The sequence below is a fragment of the Vulpes lagopus genome, chromosome 2 (assembly GCF_018345385.1).
Source record: "Vulpes lagopus strain Blue_001 chromosome 2, ASM1834538v1, whole genome shotgun sequence".
In the NCBI taxonomy this organism is placed as follows: Eukaryota; Metazoa; Chordata; class Mammalia; order Carnivora; family Canidae; genus Vulpes; species Vulpes lagopus.
Genome location: NC_054825.1, coordinates 8,522,083 through 8,539,021, shown reverse-complemented (window position 1 = coordinate 8,539,021; position 16,939 = coordinate 8,522,083).

The window sequence follows — 16,939 nt, the reverse complement described above, 5'->3', positions numbered from 1 at the left end:
CTGCTTAGACTTTTCCCTTTTCTGAATTGCTCTTTCAGTTTTAGTTTGAATCCTTCTGCAATGTCCTGTTCAAGATCCCCCTTGCCATGAAGCCTTCCATCCTTACTCCAGCTCACAAGGGTATACGCTTCTTCAGAACTTGCTTGAAGCACCTCCTGTTTATATACCTTTAGCATATACTGCCTAGCATTTCAACAATTTTGTATGTATACACCTTACTCTCCTATTACATTCCATGAAAAGCGGGGACCACATCTTTGCTCTGGCACATGAGCACTGGGCACTTTGGTATTGCTGAATGAGTGATAGAGGTGATCTCTTTTTCAAAAGCAATTTCCAGGGCAGCCCCGGTGCTGCAGCGGTTTAGCGTCGCCTGCAGCCCAGGGTGTGATCCTGGAGACTCAGGATCGAGTCCCACATCGGGCTCCTTGCGTGGAGCCTGCTTCTCCCTCTGCCTGTGTCTCTGCCTGTGTCTTTCTCTGTGTGTCTCTCATGAATAAATAAATAAAATCTTTAAAAAACAAAACAAAAGCAATTTCCAATATAATTTTGTTTCTTTTAAGATTGATTCATTTTAGAGAGACAACGCAAACTGCGGGAGGGGCAGAGAGAGAATATTTAGCAGACTTCCTGCCAGAGCAGAATGCTCATGACCCTGAGATCATGACCTGAACCCAAATCGAGTCAAACACTGAACCAACTGTGCCACCCAGGTGCCCCATCAATATAAATTTGGAATAGTGTCCAGTGCACTGGACATGTGACCTTTAGCTTTGTTAATTTAATAAGCATTTAATAACTATTATAGAATTAATATATTCATTGTAGAAATGTTTAGATAACAGCAAGCAAAAAATGAATTGCACTATCACATAATCCTGCAACAGGAGATAACATTTTGGTTATCCAAAATCCATCCTTCCAAATTTTCTGTGAACAAGTGTTCTTGTTGGCCTCATCAAATGAAAATGTGTGGGTGAACATATTTGGAGGTTTTATCTGAGGTGATGTGATGAATGGTACAAGGCATATGTCTTCATGATATTTACTTTGAGAAGAGATATCCTAGGTGTACTTTGAATTAACAGGTGGCTGGTCATCCCCTGAGCGTCTGAAGCATGTATCCAAGAGATCTTAAGTGGTGGCTAGAGGAGCCTGGCCCTGGAGAATTCATGACATGGATTTCATATTTACATCCCCAAGTGTCCTATTGGGCAGGTGCTCCAAAATTTGTAAGTGAGCTGCTTCTCAGAGGTCCTCACTCTTTTGGCTCTTCTGGAGTGAGAGCCTGCAGGTGCCTACTTATAGCTGAGATGCTCCTGAGCAATACTGGGGGCTTTCAAATATGTAATTTTATAAAATTTGGGTCATATAGAAGAACTGTGCTTTATACACTCAATGTGTTAGGAAAATTCACAATTTGTTTATTGCCTTATTTTAAATTGCCACCTAATGAGGTTTTGAACAAATATTTAAAGCTTGTTTATATGTCAGGCACTGTGCTAGGTGCTGAGGCTCCAGTGGTAAGTAGGATGAAGTCCCTGCTCTCCCTGCGATTCCAGTCTGGGGCAGGGATCGTGGCTGGTAGTGACGAGCGTGCAGTCATAACTGACAAATGCTATGATGCCATAGTGTGACCAAGTTTTGCTTTGAAGCACTTGACTGACCTTTGGTCCTCACATCTACTGTCCTGTTGGTGAAGGAGGCGGTTTAGTTTAGCGATTGCTCTTAAATCTAAGATCACATCACTGGTCAATAATACTGCGACAACCTGGGCACTGGGAAAAGCAGTGGGAACAGAAAGCCTCTGATCAAGAACCTTCTGATTAGTACTTTAAAGAGGTAAGAGTGTAGCAAGATACTGCAGAATCTTAGAGCCTGTCACCTGTATGGCCTGTTATTCCTCCAGAATTGATGTCTCCTGGTTTATTGTGTCAGATGGCCTAAAGAGACAGCCTGAGTCTTGAGTCCAGCCTTTGAACCTGACTCAGAATCCTAATTTTTCTGCTTGATTCATTGCATCACCGGCCAAGTTAATTTCTGGGCCAACTTCAGCATCTGTAAAGTTGAGAGAGAGAGAGAGAAAAAAAAGACACCTAATTCATGGAGTTACAAATGAGTATCTAGCATGTTTATGAGAGTGTGCCTGGCAGAGTCAATAAATAGCAAATCCTTGCTCTCCTTGGATAAAAAATAGTCTGTTGCTCTCACTAGTCAGTTGACTTTTAGTTTACCTCTTTTTCTTTTAAAAATTTTATTTATTAGAGTGCATGAGAGAGAGCACAAGGGGGTGGGGTAGCGGCAGGGGGAGAGGGAGCAGCAGACTCCCTACAGAGCCTGACCCTGGGCTCCATCTCAGGACCCAGGGATCATGACCTGAGCCAAAGGCAGACACTTTACCCACTGAGCCCCCAGGTGCCCGGACTTTTTCTTTTTAGTAGATTAATGTAGTTCTCACATATCTATAGGATTCGTAGTCCTTAAGTTTGGCAGTATATCTTTTTTTAAAAATACTGATCAGCTTTTCCAAGCATTCAAAAAAGTCACAACAAGCCCACCATCCAGATGTTACAAATATTACCATCTTTACTTAATTGCTTATTTTTTAAAGAAAGCTTTGCCTGTACCTGAGGCCTCATCTATACCGCTCTCACCCCACCCCCTTTTTCATTCTCCTTAAGCGTTGTACCCATTTGTGCTTTTTAATGCTCCTGTGGTATCCACATACACATTTTTAGAAGTTGCAGCTATGGTATACTATATCTGTCCTGGAACGAGCCCAACCCTACTCTGCAACAAGTGTGGTTACTAAAAGATAGAAGGAAAGGGACAAAGAGGATCATTTGTAGGGAAACAGCGAAGCAGCCAGGTCATACAGTGGAGTGACAGAGTGGAGTGCCCCCTTTCTCCTGTGAGTGAGATCAGCCACCATCTTTAGCTTGGGAAAGAACATATTTGAACTATTAGAGTTACAGCAGTTTCCTTAAAGAAAGACGGTACCTGGTTGACTCCATCGCTTTGGAACTAGCACAAAGAAATTTGCTGCCAAGCTTGGTTGCCCACAAATATCCATTGGAACACTGGGTACACGGCCACCTTTCCCTTGGTTGGGGGTGCGTGGCAACAGTGCTTTCATCTTTTGTTTTTAACTTTTTTATTTTTTAAGTAGGCTCCACACCCACTGTGGAGCCCAGTGTGGGGCTTGAACCCCTGACTCAGATCAAGACCTAAGCTGAGATCAAGAGTTGGATGCCTAACCAACTGAGCCACCCATGTGCCCCAACATTGCTTTCTTTTTTTTTAAAATAAATTTATTTTTTCTTGGTGTTCAATTTCCCAACATACAGAATAACACCCAGTGCTCATCCTGTCAAGTGCCCCCCTCAGTGCCCATCACCCATTCACCCCCACCCCTAGCTTGTTTCCCAGAGTTAGGAGTCTTCATGTTCTGTCTCCCTTTCTGATATTTCCTACCCATTTCTTCTCCCTTCCCTTCTATTCCCTTTCACTATTATTTATATTCCCCCAAATGAATGAGAACATATAACCCAACATTGCTTTCATTTTTGAAGGATACCCACTGAACTTGTGGGGTTGTTGTGGGCATTGGCTTCTTGGTTGGGAAGTATTTTGTGTTCTGAGGGAGGTAATCTGAAGGTAAAAACAAGACAGGTTACTACAGAGAGCTGTCACTGAGCAAATACAACACAAGTTGGCTGGCCCAATTAGTATAAAACTCATGATTCAGCAGCCAACTTTCAGAACTTATTTTAAACGAAAAGCAGTTGGTTTTATTTTGTCATTTTGCTCCTTGAATCCACCACTGGTGGTTTGACTTTCTGAATCACCTGACTTGAATAGAGGAATGGCAAAAGAAATGATCTGCCTCCCTTAGCTGTAATGTAGCAGGCTGTCACACTGAAGTAATTGAAGGCTCATTTCCAGGGGTTTATTTCATTAGCTAATCTTCCAAGAAGTAGTCTTTCACCTCTGACCATCCTAGCCAACAAACGTGAAGAACCGTACAAATTATACCTACTGGTCTCTGAAGCACCGAAGTTTGCTTTTCCAATGTTGTAATGAAGTACCTTTCATCCCCTTTATAGGACTGTGTTATAGGCTATTGCAGTAATTTAAAACCTATGTACCTAGACTCCTGACCTTGTTATAACATCACTTTATAATTCTCAAAATACTTGGCTCTCGAAGATTTTCTTAGTACCAGCCATGTATTCTTAAAGAGGCCAGACAATTTGTCTTCGGTGTTTTATTAGCCATATCTCCTCAGCCGGTAAGACCTAACATTCTTATTGAATCGCCTGACAAAAATCACTCAATTCTTTCATTATTTCACAGCTTAACATGGCAGCCAGTTATTAGCATTCTCCATTTACAGAAATACCCTTGGTTGGAATAATGGCAGTGTACACCTTCAAGCTTTGGATGTGGAAGCAGCTCTGGTCTTGGGTTCACTGTTAGTTCATCAGGATCGCTGGTGATACTGTGGGGAACCAGCTTTCCTTAACGTAACCAACATAACGGTAGTCTCAGACGTGGAGGACGAGTAGGTTAACAGCCCTTGGCATGTTGTCCTTTGCTGCTGTTGTGCGTCAGGTGAACATGGACTTCAGTGACTAGGATGTTCGGAACGGGTACTGTTCGTGGAGAGCTTGGTCCTTCCTTGATGGCTTGGCTTTCTGCTTGATGTTAAATGTACTTGTAAAGGTTGGACTTAACCTTTGCTTTGTAATAATATGTACTCTTTCAAGACAACTTGTGCTTATGCTGCCCATCGTTATCCAAGGCTTTAAGGATTTAAAAAAAAAAATTATTCATGAGAGACACAGAGAGAGGCAGAGACACAGGTAGAGGGAGAAGCAGGCTCCCTGTGGGGAGCCTGATGCAGGACTCAATCCTAGGACCCTGGGTTCATGCCCTGACCCACACCAAAGGCAGACGCTCAACCACTAGCCACCCAGGCACGCCTATCCAGGACTTTATTTTTGATTCCATTCTGAAGCTATTAAAGAAACAGAATTCTCATGTATTTGGACTTCACAGATTTTGTAATAAATTGACTTGACTTAGGAGACAAAGCAAATGAAATCAGAGGAAATATATTTAACTCCTGAAAGGCGAATTCTTCATGGCAATTTAACACATTGTTAGTAATATTTGATCTGTACATTGAACAGGGCTCTCCCTGGAGACCCTTGAGTAGCCATCTCCATTCCTGAGCTGGGCACATTTAATGTTTCTAAAGAAACACTCTTTGAAGAGTTCTAAGACCTCTAAGCTAGTGACTGGCCACAAGCCTGTGGAAACCTGCGGAGACTAGCTTCTTGGGACTAATTGGGAAGCAGTAGACTAACCCAAAATTTAAATTGGCCTATCAAAGCAAAATCTTAATTTGGCCACCAGTGAAAATCTTAGAAAAGGTAAAAACCAAGAGAGAGGATTATTTCAATTTCCTCTTTGGACAGTGTTTAGACCTCTCTCAGCAAATTTCTTGATTGATTTCATCTTTTTATGGTTTTTCCTTGACCAGAGCTTCTTAGTGGAGTGGATGAGAAGAAAAAATAAAATTAGGGAACGTTATTTTTAATTCTTGTTGCATCAAGCATATCTAACTGTGGATTTGGAATTAGAGACAAAAATGCCTGTAAAAGGTTCTCCTTTTTTGGCAACTCAGGAGAAAAACCTGGAAAGAGATGGAAGTGGACATGTTGGAAGGGGTGACAGCTGTGCCTGAGGCTCTGCCTATAATATTTGTGGGTGAAATTGTCATTACTTTTGGCAGAAGGGGATTCATCTTTGGGTTTCTTACTCCTTCAGGAATACAAAGGCCAGGAATTAGAAACTGAAGACATCAGTTTAAAACAAGCCTCCTTTGACCTATGTCAGAACTCACTGAGTGAGGAGTATCCCAAATCCTTGAACCTTTGGAGAACAGAGATCTGAAAAGCTTCTGAAGGCCTGATCTCTTACTGAATGTTGACGGCCTCATAGAAAACATGGAGTCGTAGCCATTCTCTAATGAAATCATCCATCACTGCTAAGTACTTGATGGAAAAAATATCAGGGGTCTTTGACAATAGCCTCCTCATCCTGAGAGATCAGAAGCCTATGCCAGGCTGCGTGTTACAATGGCACATCGTTCAAGGTCTCTCTTGACCACAGCCTAGAGCTAATCCTACAGATCTGTAATTTAGGGAATACAGTCCTTCATTCCTGCCCTGTTCCTCTCCCTTCTCTTTTTCCCTTCTTTCCTTCAGTCAGTGCAGTCAATGGGCAGATAATAAAAGGCAGTTGTGTAAAAGTTGACTTAGGAAAATAAGGCCATTGGTGGATTTTTGAAATAGATGCTCAAGACTCCATTGTGCCCTTTGGTCCAGGAGATGGTGGGTGGCAATGGATAAATCAGCCCGTTGCATGGCCATGAGACCAAGTGTTGGATCTGACCTGGCACGTGTTATGCCACAAAATCATTGGATTATTTGAGGGCACAGTGAAATAGCAGGTTTTACTTTCAGTACATCAAAACACAAAACACAAACATTGTAGAAGGATTTGGCCAGACAGTAGCTTAGGATATACTCTCATCCCTGCTTTCAGCATGGTTCATGTTGAGCAGAACATGTCCCTGGGCCACTTAGCTGGGTGCCCTGGGGTGTAGGGGGACCCAAGGCTCCAGCTTTTTCCAAAAGACTCTGAGGCTCCTCTCCATGCTGACATAGCCTGACCTGCTGTCCCTTTGCCTTTGAAGGGCAGGGGTTCTCAGCTTCTACGGGTATGGGCTTGTAATGTTTCTTAAGTATTTGAGTAGATGAAGGTTAAGAGAAACTGAAGTGCTTTTACCCCTACCTGCTCAGAGTCCTTAAATGATTTTATCATCTCCTAAATGACACTGGATCATTTTTTTTCTGTGTGAGTGTTTTCTCTCATATCAATGAAAGTGATATTATTAACCCATTTGACAGACAAGGAAACTAAAGCTACAAGAGATTAAGCAACATCCTCCAGGTCATACTGCTAGTATCTTTAGGACCAGGATTCATACCTGGCCTCATCCCAGAGCCTGAGCACTTAACCTGCTCTACCATTTTGTTTCTCTGTATCTATATAGTTGATATGATGTGTATTCCTGTCATCCATCCATCCATCCATCCATCCATCCATCCATTATATAAATATTTATTGACCCATACTAAATTCCAGACTCTGTGAGATAGTGAGTTCATTCAGGACAAAGACTATGTCTTGATTTTCATTTTTTTCTACAATGCCTGGGCTAGAGTAGGTAGTCAATAAATAGATGTATACTACATGAATGACTGTCTGGAAGGGTGGACGTAGTCGATGGTACAGGAGTTTGCTTGATCCATGTAAGAGTTTCCAATTTCCTCCATAGGGCATGAGTTCTTTAATCCCAGGATGGAACACTTGATAGGAGTGTTTATTATTGTGTTTGAGATTTAGAGGTGGAAGCTATGGGCACTCACTTTGCTGTAGGTTAAGGGAGAGACTTAGAAGGTTTTAGGTGATCCACTGGTTAGTCATGCCCCCACTGACCCCCCAACAAATTCTTCAGTTTATCTTCAGCTGTACTCTCCCTCCTCTTCTCTCCTCTCCTCTCCTCTCCGCCTCCTCCCTCTTCTCTCTTTCTCTCTCTCTCATCTATCTCTCTGCCTGTCTCACACACCTACTACCTTCTTTTGATGCTTTAATCTTCAAGGTCTTCTCCCACCACCTCCTGTAAGAAGCCTTCCCAGATTTCCCACATCACATTGATCTCACCTCTTCCCATATTCCCCATGCCATGTTTCCTTGTACTTTTCAAAGTCCAATTTATTTCTGTTTCAGAATAAATTTTGTGCACGAGTAGTCTCTTATATCTTGTACTGGCTAATGAGTCCCTAGAGGTCAGAAACCCCACTGGTTCACAGCAACCCAGCACCAAACATACTGCTTTGTGTAAAATAGAATGCAGTAAATATGGAATTGAATTGCAATTTGTCAAGAGATATTTCCCAAATGCCGGTCTTCCTGGTGTTTGGGGCTGTGAGGACCTTTAGATGTAATAAGGCACAGTCCATAACCTCAAGGGGTTTGAAAAAAAGATGATTTTCGCAATGAGTGAAATGAATACCACTGTCTTAGCAATGGCCAGAGAAGAATGGATATTGATTTCATAAACTGGGTAAAATATTTCTTGCCAGGTTTTAATGTGAGCTGGATGGGTTCTTTAGGTTTTTATCCCACACTTAGAGCCATACAAAATTTCTCCTTTTGGGTCATTTCCCATTTCAATGCATGTTTTAAAACACCTAGTTGTGACATGTTTCTTGGGAGATCATGCTTGAAGACCTTGAGTTACCTTCTGACCATATTTCAATCATGGCCTTAATCACATCCTCAGCCATTTGAATTATTTAGCATCTTTTTGAGATTACATTTTTTATTCCTAATTATATGACAAAGATATATACCATGAAATATTTATCATGTAATTATGATTAAAATGTACAGTCTCCCCAATGATATGAATAATAACGTTAAGTATTCTATATTTAATTAAAGGAGTCTGGTGGACCATACTGAGTTACCTTGGTTAAGCTGAGAACTACATTTCCCAGCATCCCCTTGTCTGTATGGTTCCGGGTTAGAGTTAGCCCAAAGAGGAATGTATACAGACTAGAAACATGGCCATTATTCTTCAAGCTTTGTTGGCTGTCAGTGCAAAGATGGATGGCAGCAGAGGTGTCTAATGGGTGCCCAGCTTGTCTAATGGGTGGCCAGCTTGTCCTTGCTCTCTTATCTGCATCTGGCATTTCTTCTTGACTCTTGGCCCTGATACCCACTGGAGCCTAGGACCCACCACCAGTTGTGTGGCTGCAAACCCACAGTAGAGCCCTACACAGAGGCTTCTGCTCAGCTCCCCTTTGTAGTCCTTTTTGTGGCTGGACATGCCTGCCCTCTCTGATTGACTACTTGGTGACTGCTAATCTTCCAGCACCTCTTTTTGACCTAAAACCCCTCTCCCAGGTCCTCCCACAACTGTATACGGTCGGATTCCTATAATAAAATCCCATTCCATTTCTTCATGGTGTCTGCTCCCTGACTGAACCCTGACTAACACAAGGAGTAGGAGAATTAGAAGCAAGTGTGAAGTCTTTTCAAAAGGGCTTTCATTCTTTCAAAGCCTTTTGCTTTTAAAGTTGTTAAGGGCAAATGTTTAGTGGTGGACAAAAGTGCTAAAACCTTTCTGCCTTGCTTCTGTGGTCTCTGGGACATAATGAGATGTTCTTTTTCATATGAAGATGACCCTTCTGACTCACTGTCATTTGTGAAGGCGGGTTCATGCTGATCCAGACAAATTCAGATTTGTGAAAGCTCATGAAAGAGAATAGACACATATTTATTTCTGTCCTTCATCCCTTCCTCCTTCTTTCCTTCTCATATGACCTCTTAGGCTGTTAGGACTAGTGGTAGGGATTTAAAATTTTAGCAAAACTAGGAATACAGCAAATCCATGCCCTTCACCTCACTCAGGAACATGCCTTAAGCCTGCTAAGCCCACCAATCAACAAAGTGTTCCCTTTGTGGGTCACTTTTTTGTTTTCCTAACATTTTCATCTGTCCACTTATCTGCTTATCCATCCATGCATCCATCCATGCATCCATCCATGCATCCATCCATCCATATCCTGATCTTAACACTTCTGAATGACCTGCCTTGGTTATAGCATTGAGTTATAGAAGGGTGGGCTCTATAAGTAGACTTGTTGGGTTTGAATATAGGTGCTAGAAGTTGCTAACTATGGAGTTTAGGGTTATTTATTTTCTGAGCCTTATGTCCTTAGTCTATGTGGTGATAATAACAGTGTGTATTTTATAGAATAGTTGTAGGGATTAGATGAGCTAATGGCTACAAAGTGATTTGCACCAATACGTGGTATATTAATGTTAACAATGTTAACAGTTAATAATGTTAACTGCTATTACTTTTTTCCAGTTTTATGGAGATATAATTGATATATAACTGGTACTATTAATCAAAGATGAATCATATGTAATCTTACAGAAGCTTATAGTTTACTGGAGTGGGACAGGCACATAAGTCAGCTTGAGTCTGAGAAGAAGGATACAAGAATTAGGTATGTTCTCTTAAGCCTAGAGATATTGAAAGTGTAGATAGATAAGTATTACGTGGCTATATACATATTTAAATATATAATCATGATCATTGTTAAAACTAAAAAGTCTCCCAAATTATCACCTCTCCAACATATCTTCTGCACAATTGCTCTTTCAGTCTTGGGATGGTATCTAAAGCCATAGAACTCTGGGAACCACCTCCCCCTCTGTCTTGGCACATTTAAATGGACTTGAGATGGACACTTGACCCAAGGGCATCTGATTTTCTGGTTGGAAATAGGGTGGTGGCCTTGGACTTTCATTGTCCTGCTCAAGAAAGAGGAGTTGGATCAACTGGAATTCATTCCTAGGGCACTAAAGAGACTGAGCCATTTGGTGGTAGGCTCTGCATCTGGATGGAGGCTCTTGTACATTTGGTGGCTGGGAAAGCTCTTCTGGTCCATGTGCAAACAGGTAAGTAAGGTGGGGAGAAAGGAGCATAGATGTGAATTGAGGAGCAGAGACCATGGTGCCCCGGAGAAATGGAGAACTTGTGTCCTTTCGGACATTTGGTCTAGGTGTATTTTTTGTAATGGCATCTAGGCATCTAGTCTTCTGTTGCATTTCTTGCATTCTTAACGTTGTTAAGGTCTCTGGGATGAAATTCTACAGGCTCATCTGTAGGCCTTTTTTCTTCTTCTGCAGTGTAGTTATAAATTGACTATTGATCACCAGGTATATGCTATTCCACTTAAAAATCGGGGGCTTTGTTTTTGGAGGTTCAAACCCTATCCAGCTGTCTTGTAAGTTTTTTTTTTTAATTTTTATTTATTTATGATAGTCACACATACAGAGAGAGAGGCAGAGACACAGGCAGAGGGAGAAGCAGGCTCCATGCACCGGGAGCCCGACGTGGGATTCGATCCCGGGTCTCCAGGATCGCGCCCTGGGCCAAAGGCAGGCGCGAAACCGCTGCGCCACCCAGGGATCCCCTGTCTTGTAAGTTTGTAAGGTGGTCCAATCCTGAGCCTTCAGCATTTAACACGTGTCACAATTCAAAGGGAAGCAGTTGGGTGCATACTATCCATGTTCTCCACTGAGGAAGGAGTTTTGTTTATACCTGGGAAGCGGCAGGTTCGTACGAGAACTGCAGCATGGCTGAAGGAAATCCTTCCTCTTCAGAGGGGCTCCTGTTTTCTGAAGTGCATGGCAGATAGCTTGGCGAGCAAAGCTGAGCCTAAACTTAAGTTTTACAGAGAGAAAATTGGAATGGGACAAAAAAATCCTGAAGTCTTACAACTTACAGACTGGAACATTCCAAACCAGACAGCCTGTGGCTCAAATCCTGGCTTTGCAAGTGACCGCTGTGTGATCCAGGGTTTTCTAAGTTTTCTAGATCTAAGTTTTCTAGGTCCCAGCCTTCAATGCCTCGTCTGAAAAGGAGGTTGTTAGGAGGATGACATGAAAAGGTATGAAAATTGCCTTGCCCACTGCCTGACATATAGTAAGGACTCAATTCATACTAATTAGTTACGTAATATATAATATGGTAACATTATGTTACACTGGCCATTATATATAATATATACCTTTTGAAGGTGATCTTTGACCTGCAAAACTAAAAATAAACACAAATTCCTGTTTTCCTTTTATTTTTTTCTTTTGGTCTATAGGAGTGCCATTGTAATGATGGACTCTCATGGGACTTAATAATCGAATATTCACTTTGTAATCTCAAAGGACTTTTATTTTCAGGCAGTACATCTTATAATTACACCCTCTTACCCCTATCTTATTCCCCAGTCTCTTTTAAAACACTAATTGAGCTCTAAGATCTGAGCTGTTAATGTGGTAACAGAAGCCCTCTTCCAAGGATGCCTGCCATGTTGTCTACTGTCATTAAAATCTCTCTGACCACAATGAGATGGTACTGCGCACCCATGAGAGAGGCTGTTATAAACCCCCCCCCCCCCAAAAAAAAAACCCAGAAACTCGCAAGTGTTGACGACAGGTGTGGAGAAACTGGAACACTTGTGCACTTTCTGTAGGAATGGAAAATGTGCAGCCTGTATGGAAAACAGTATGATTTGTTCCTCAGAAAAGGAACTATAAAATTCTCATGTAATCCAGCAAACCGACATCTGAGTTATATACCCAAAAGAATTGAGAGCAGAGACCTGAAGAGACATTTGTACACCTATATTCACAGCAGCTTGATTCACAATAGCCAAAGGGTGGAAGCAAGTAAACATCCATCAGTGGATGAACGGACAAACAAAATGTGGTCTGTACATACACTGGGAAACTATCTGGTCAGGAAATTCTGACACATGCTCCATGTGGATGAAGATTGAAGACATTATGGTAAGTGAAATAAAGCAGTCATGAAAGGACGAGTATTGTGTGATTCCACTTAACATCAGGTACCTAGAGTCAGACCTAGAGCCAGAAAGTAGAACAGTGGTTACCAGAGGCTGGGGGGAGGCGGAGCTTGGGATTTGTTGTTTAATGGGAACTGAGTCTGGGAAGATGAGAAAAGTTCTGGAGATGGTGGTGATAGTTGCACAACTGTGGGAATATACTTTATGCTATTGAACTGTACACTTAAAGATAGCCAAACTAGTTAATTTTATGTATATTTTACCACAATCTCATCCCCCATACAAGTCTTTGAATAGTGCCCAGCACATTGTCTGAATAAACACTGGCTGTTAGAAAACAAAGTCCCTCTGGGTGTGCATGAGGCTGGAGGTCCTGTCTTTCTGGGTAGAGTTTGATTGATTTCACAACCACCTGAATTCACCCAGTTGTACTGAAGAGCAAGCAAAACATGGCTTCTAGATTGCACAGGAGGAAGAAGAAAAAAGAATTTGAATTCTTGCTGGATTCCCTACTTGAAGTTTTCACCAAGCTGGTAGTGTATAACCTCTCTGGCCTGGAGTTGGGGTGCTCCAGGGGCCGAGGGGTTGCAGGGCTTTTCCTGGCCTGTGCTAAAGCTCTCCGCTCTAGTGCTGTCACTGTGTGCTCTGTGATTTCTTTCTTGTGTGGATATTGTCCAGTTGTAATGTCAGGTTTATTGTTCATCCTGTAAGTCAAATTGGGTAGCTTTTCCTATTTTTCTAGTCTCTGAAACAATTTAAAATAAAGATTACTTGATCCTTGAAGATTTGGTAAAAGCTACCTAGCAAATCATCTGGACTTTGTAGATATTAAGTATTAGGGATGGTGGGAAGACGATTAGCAATTCAATTTGATTTATTCCAGTTTTTGGTTTCTTCCTGTGTCAATTTTGGTAAAAATATGTATATGTACTTCGTTTCATGTAAATTTCCAAATTTATTATTCATAGCCTTCTCTTATGATTCGAAAAAATCTTTACTACTTACCTTATTATTCCTGGTATTGGTTGTGACTTTTACTGACTGGCCTTGCTAGAAGATTGTCCATTTTATTAATCGCCTCCCACCAGAGAACAGTTTTGGTTTTGTTGCTCCTGTCTGTAGCTATTTTTCTATTTCATTAATTTCTCCTTTCTTCCAACTTCTTTAGGTTTTCTCTTTGGTTCTCTTTCTTGCTTCTTGAGTTGAACACAAGGCTCACTAATACTCATTCTCATTGTAAAATAAATGTACATAAAGCTATATACTATTTTTAAGTATATTCTTTGCTCTGTCTCATCAGTTTTGATATGAATTATTTCATAGATGTTTGGGTCCACATATTTTATAATTTCCACTGAGAATTTCCTCTTTTTTAGTCATGAATTATTGAGATGTACATTTTAAATTCCAAACATGTGGGCTATTTGTTGATTTATAACTAACTAAATGACAGTGTAGTCAGAGAGAGTGGTCTGAATGATACCAATTTTTGATTTGTTATGTTTTCCTTTGTGACACAAATAGTTGTTATAAATGACATGTGCATCTGCAAAGAATTTTCTGTTTGTCAGATACAGAGTTCAATTTTTGTATTTATTATATTGTTAATTTTGTTCAAATTTGTTATGTTCTTATAAATTTTGAACTACATTAGCTATCAATTTTCTGATGTGTTAAGCTCTCTCACTAAGTTCATTTGTCAGTTTCTGTTTGTAATTCTGTTTTTGGTTTGTGTAATTTTTTGCTTTGTATATTTTTATATATTTTATGAATTACATTATTTTGAGGGTGGGTTATTAGGTATATACAAGTTTGTGATTATTATATTTTCTAGGTGGATTTTCCCCCCTTTGATTATTACAAAGTATGCCTCTTCATCCCTATGAATACCTTTTGCTTTAAGTATTATCTGATGTAATATTACTCTGTGGGCTTATTTTGGTTAGCATTTGCATGTGCTATATATTTATATTTCAATATTTTCAGCTTTTCATGTGGGTTTTATCTATATCTATTTTAAGTATCCTATAACTGGATTAAAAATGCAAATGCAGTCTAATAACGTAAATCTTTTAATTGATGAGCCTAATACATTTAGATTTTTATGTGATTACTGATATATGTGAGTTCATTTCTGCAGTTTCATTATTTCATTGATTTGAATATTTTTATTTATCATGCTTTTGTGTTTTCTCTTTTCTCTTTCTCCGTTCTCTTTTGGATTGATAAAGTTTTTCATATTCCTCTCCCCTCCTCCACCTCACTTCAGTTTTAAGGCTATAGATTGATAGCTATCCTTCAAGTTTAAACACTCATATTTAAGTATTTCTTGTCTTTTTAAAAAGTTTTTATTTTTAAGTAATCTCTACACCCAATGTGGGGCTTGAACTCACAGCCCCGCGATCAAGGGTCACATTGAGCCATCCAGGCTCCCCATATAAAGCTTTCTATCAAACTCTATAGTTATTCAGTATCGCTAGCCTCCTTCTAGCAACAGTGGTCTTGCACACGATACCTGTTCATTGCACACCCCTTCCCATTACCTTATAATTAATGTTTACAGTCTTAGTTTTATTCAATTTTAAAATATCAAAGTTATTTTCTTCTTATAGACAATTAATTACATGTATAAACTTAAAAAAATCTTTGCCTAGTAAGCATATATTTGTATTCCAGTTAATATCTTTATTTTCTTCTTGCTCTTGAAGGATGGTTAGCTGTATATAAAATTCTCAGTTGACAGTTAATTTTTCCCTCAGCCTGCTTTTTGTTAGCATCTGTACTTTCCTGTTGAGAGGCCTCCTATAAGTGTAACTATTGTTTCTTTATAGAAAACGGTCTTTTTTTTTCTTGGGGTTCTCCAGAAAAACAGAATCAATTAGATATATATGTATCTATAAAGATATATATATATTTTTTTATAAAGAGATTTATTTTAGGGAATTGGCTCATGTTGTGGAGGCTTGTGAGTCCAAAATCTGATAAGGGGAGGCTGGCAGTCTGGACAGGCAGGAAAGAGAGCACTTCAGAGGCAGTCTTCTGGTGAATCATAAAGTGCTAAAGTGGCACATGCGATCTGAAGGTGGTCTGCTGGTAGAATTTTCTCTTGCTTGGGGGAGGTCAGCCTTTTGTTCTGGTCAGGCCTTCCACTGATGGGATGAGGCCCACCCACTTTATGGAGGGTAATCTGCTTTACTCCAAAGTCCACCAATTCAGATATAGATCTCATCCAAAAACTCCTTCACAGAAACATCCAGAAGGATGTTTGGCCAAGTATCTGGCCACTGTGGCCCAGCCAATTTGACACATAAAAGTAACCATTACTCTCTGGAAGCTATTAAGATGGTCTCCTGATCCTTTATATTCTGTAGTTCCACTGTGATTTATTTTATATATACCGACTTGGTACTCAAAGTGTACAGACTTTCAGTTCTTGAAAATTTGTAACATTTATAGTGTGAGTATTGCTCCCCCAAATTTGTTACATTTCCTTGTCCTGGCACTTCTGCTTGATGGATGTTGTGTTTTCTCTGCATCCTGTGTTCTCAGTGAGCTCCTCAGAAACTTCTTCCGATATACTAATTTTCTCTTTGTATTTAGTGTAGAATTTATTCCATCCACTATGTGTTTTTTTATTTCTAGGATTTCTGGTTTTTTATATCTGCCTCTTCCTGCCTTCCTTTACCTCCTTGAATATTTTAGACATAAATAAAGTCTTTAGTTGACAGAGCTATAAAATTAATGTCATCTGGAATACATATATGTTTCAACTTGATTTTGATGGCTGACTTACAATTTTGTTTTTGAGACTTATCATTTTCCCTCAGCTCTACTGAGGTATGGTTGACCAAAAAAATTGTAAGATATTTAAGGTATCTGTTGTGATTATTTGATATATGTATACATTGTGACAGGAATTACCCCATCAAGGTCGTGAGTAGAGATTTTAAATTTTGGTTCTTTGTTGTTACTGCTGGTTTTTCTCTCTTTATGCTTCCTTCTTCTTCTCCAGAAGTCTTCTTTTACCCAGCAGATACTGATCTCCCTGCTGCTTTCTGCTGCCAACCCCCCAAGATCAGCCAGCCGTTCAACTCCATACAAATGTTGATTTCTGGCTTTAGGGTTAAAATTTGTCCTTTTTGTTTTCTCTTATAATTTACCCATCATTTCTGTGTTGTCTGGAGCAGAGGGTGATCAGAATGTGGGCTTGTGGGGTCACCTTGAAGAGCTGGCTCATGTGGTTTAAACATTTTGTTTAATTGCATCAGTTTGATGACCTGATGAGAAATAGAAAAATAAAAATAGTGGTTCAAATAGTCTCCTGATACTGTCTACATTGAGAGAATTTTGGTTGATGAAATGAACCAAGGGGTTGGATTTATACATCTTAGGCCAGCTGTATCTTCTCTTAGAATTTGTTT